The sequence below is a fragment of the Seriola lalandi genome, unplaced genomic scaffold (assembly GCF_002814215.2).
Source record: "Seriola lalandi dorsalis isolate HSWRI2012SDOR001 ecotype SW California unplaced genomic scaffold, Sedor1 jcf7180002054560, whole genome shotgun sequence".
NCBI lineage: Eukaryota > Metazoa > Chordata > Actinopteri > Carangiformes > Carangidae > Seriola > Seriola lalandi.
Window position 1 is genome coordinate 692,053 of NW_019525113.1, and position 3,937 is coordinate 695,989.

The window sequence follows — 3,937 nt, forward strand, 5'->3', positions numbered from 1 at the left end:
GTCAGGCATAAAACGTCACAGTATAGTAAGGCATAAAAATGCCAAAAAACTTCATTGTGTACTATTGTGTGAAAATGTCAAAAAACGTCATAGTATAGTAAGGCATAAAAATGCCAAAAAACGTCATAGTATACTAAGGCATAAAAATGACAAAAAACGTCATAGTATACTAAGGCATAAAAATGACAAAAAAAACGTCATAGTATAGTCAGGCACAAAACGTCACAGTATAGTAAGGCATAAAAATGCCCAAAAAATACATATTCTAGTAGAGCATAAAAATGGCACAAAACGTCACAGTATAGTAAGGCAAAAAAATGCAAAAAAAAGTCATATTATAGTAGAGCATAAAAATGTCAAAAAACATCATAGTATTGTGTGGCATAAAATTTCAAAAAATGTCATAGTATACTAAGGCATAAAAATTACAAAAAAACGTCATAGTATAGTCAGTCAAATGGCAAAAAACGTCATGGGATTTATTAACCCTCAGGGGTCCCTCTGTCCTTTTTTGGACATTTTTATTACTTTTCTTTTTTGATTTGCTGATCATTTTGGCTGTGTTACAGCTGAAGGTATGGATTTCTGCAAGAAAGTGTCTTTCTTTACATATTTTTAAAATCTAATGTCAGTTACTGTTACAGGTCTATTATACACTGGAAACACATTTTGTACCCTCTGGGGTTCTTCGCGTCCAAAAAAGGACACACAAAGAAAATGCTATAAAATCATCATATATCAATATTTTTTTCTGCTTTTTTTGCATAAATCTCTTAAACCACTTCAGTTCTGCTCAAACCTACCAAATGATTATTAGTTTTCAGGATTTTAATCCTTTAAATGCCAGTTTGAAGACATGTTGCCTCTTGTTTTATTAAAAAAAACAACACAGAATATGAGATATTTGCCACATAATACATGATGGAGGGATGTGACATTGTTTTATATCAGAGTATTTTATATCAAGACATTTCTCAAAACCAGAATATGATCAGGGTGACCTTTGAACACTGGAAATAAATCATGTACTCATCCTGGCAGTAGCCCCCGTGGCACTCAAAATTTCCCTGGAATTTTCTAGTTATATAATTCTCTACAACAAAGCCTGTATTTATCAAAGAGGAAAGATAGGCGTAAAAACCTTCAACACTGAGCAGTAAGACAGTTATCGAGGCCTCACTCCAACTAATAGCAAAGCATGGAGCTGCTTGCAAGGATTAATCGCATGTGTGCACAATCACCTGACATCTATTCCACTGTTGAATCTTATCAGCAATATTACACTGCAAAAGCCTTTATTTCATTTTACACTTGGTATTCATACAAAGTCTAACATGAAATATCTCTGGCAGCAAGAAAGCCATGAAATAGCCTCCAGTTGTATCATATCCATTTGAGACGAATGAAACTACAGAAAACAATTGGTTTGAATGGAAAAACTGGAGCAGACAAGTCTGGTGTTGGCTGGAGTTCAACACTGTCAGGAAGAGAAACACAAAATTAGTTTTTAAATCAAGCTAAATATATATCTAAATATATATTATAACTCATGGTTAAGTAAAAACAAAGAATCATTCAGCCCCGGTGCATGTATACTACACTGTGTGTTGTCCTATTTTCTGTTGATTTACACCCTCCTTCCTCTGCTCTTTCAAAAGTCTGCTTCACCAATAAAAGAGTGTGTCCATGTTGTTTAGGCTTTTAATGGCTCTATTTGATAGAATGCCATCTAAATCAATATTGAATAAATAAATAAATAAATAAATACAGCTATGAAATAAATCCTGAAATAAATAAATGAGTAGAAATATGAATGTGTATGTATGCAGAAATATATAAATAAATGTAAATATAAATATAAGTTATATAAATGAATAAATGAATAAATAAATAAATAGCTCTTTTATTTATTTCAGGGGACTTTTATTTTATAATCCCACATTTATTTGTTTATGGAGACGATTATTTCCTAACGCTGCATTTATTTCCCAGCTTTTTATTTCTGTTATATTCAAATGAGGGGGCGTGATTATCTCACAGATTCAGACCAAAGCAACAGCACCAGAAATAATAACTGTGTAAAAATAAAATAAAAGTTCCCTGAAATAAATAAAAATGTCAGGCAATTTGTTTATTTAGTTATTTATTTAGAAATTTATATAGCTATTTGTTGATTCACTTATAGTTTTACATTTACATATTTACATTTATTTATATATTTCTACATTTATTACCTAATTTATTTATTTCAGGATTTATTTCATAGCTGTATTCATTTATGTATGTATATCTATTTAATATTGATTTAGATGTCATTCCATACCATTTACACTGCACATAAGGGTGTAAAATAAATAATAAAGACTAAGGAACAAATACCACAAAAGCTTAAAGTAGAGATTTACTTGGGAAATGAAGCTTATATGTTTCTCAGTCTCTTACATTACGGACCAAGGGATTATTTAAGTATTTAAAGAGTCTGTACTTGAGCGATTTAAGAATCCATTTGTTCATATCAACTTTTGAAGGAATGTTTGTTGCATAGTATTGGATGGCTTTAAAGTTAAACTGTCCTGCAACCAAAGGTCTGAGGGTTCAGTCCTGATGATGAGGTCCAGTGTAAAATACAACATACAGCAGGTTTAAAAAACACTGTTTTATTGCATCAATGCTTAATCCTTTGACTTTTGTACAGATTTCTGTATTTACAATTTTATAATTATTATGCCTCTAATAAATAGTACAACTCAAAGTCTCTCTCTAGTCTACATGTTTAAATATCGCACATGCAAAGTATGTATAGTATGTGCTTGTCTAATAGATATACTTATTAGCTTTATACAAAGTTACATTAACAAAAACGTGGGATCCAACCACCATGCTACTGAAGAGACACTGTGCGCTTCCCTTTCAAAATAAAACTCTACTTCAGCCATGGAGACATGCAACTGTTCTGCAGAGGGGGCGGGGACAGTTTGATTACAGCAAACCTGTAACCACGGTAACTGCAACTCAAATCCCGAAAGTAAAATTTGAAAAAAAAGAGTTCTTCTCAAAGAACAAATAAATGAAGCACTTTTCAAGTTAGCCGCTGCATGACAGCAGTGACCAGCTGTGAGTTTGGTGGGAAATATCCACCATGTACTGCAAGATTGACAGATTAAAAAAAGAACAAAAACTCCTTTTAATCAGTGTGAAAAAAAATGAAAACCAGTGTGACCTACAAGATTCTGAAGACTGTTCTTTTTTTATTCAGTCTCCAAAATGTCATATTGTTAAATCATCTGTGACTGAAACCTTTTACAGATTCAAAAGGACTTTTTCTGCCATAGGCAAGAAATCTATTCCTATAAATAGACTGTGTTTAAATATGTGTTCGCGTACAAGTGCTGCTCTACCCGCAGTGTCGGTAGACCAAAGTCAAACTATACATTATACATAAAAATCCTCATATTTTAACATTTAATATCAACAATTTCTCAGACATTGTGAATATAATGCTGTGAGAGTCCTGCCTGACATCACATTCCCATAGTGCTTAGAGAGTGAGAAGTACACATACACTGTGATGGGACAAGAGCATGAACAATGTGATCTCCCTTCACCTCTAGATGGCAGTCTTGCACAAACCTACAGCCCTCCTTGTCATTTCATTGGAATGGATGACAGGTACAGTGAAACAACAATAACAACAACAACAACAGGAACAAACCAAATCCTACAGGATCGACATATTTCTGCCAAAAAATGCCCGTTTGATCTTGTGTTTCCGTGTGCGAACAGGGAAAAGCGTCTATATTGTATCGTCTGGTTCACCTCTGTGGAGTTCTATGGCTTTGGCAAGAAGAGTTGAGAGGAAGCAGAAAGGGCCGTCACCGCCTGGCGCCTGACCTGTTTGTGATGAAGCAGCCGCCCCTCCCGCCTGCTGAGCCCCCCC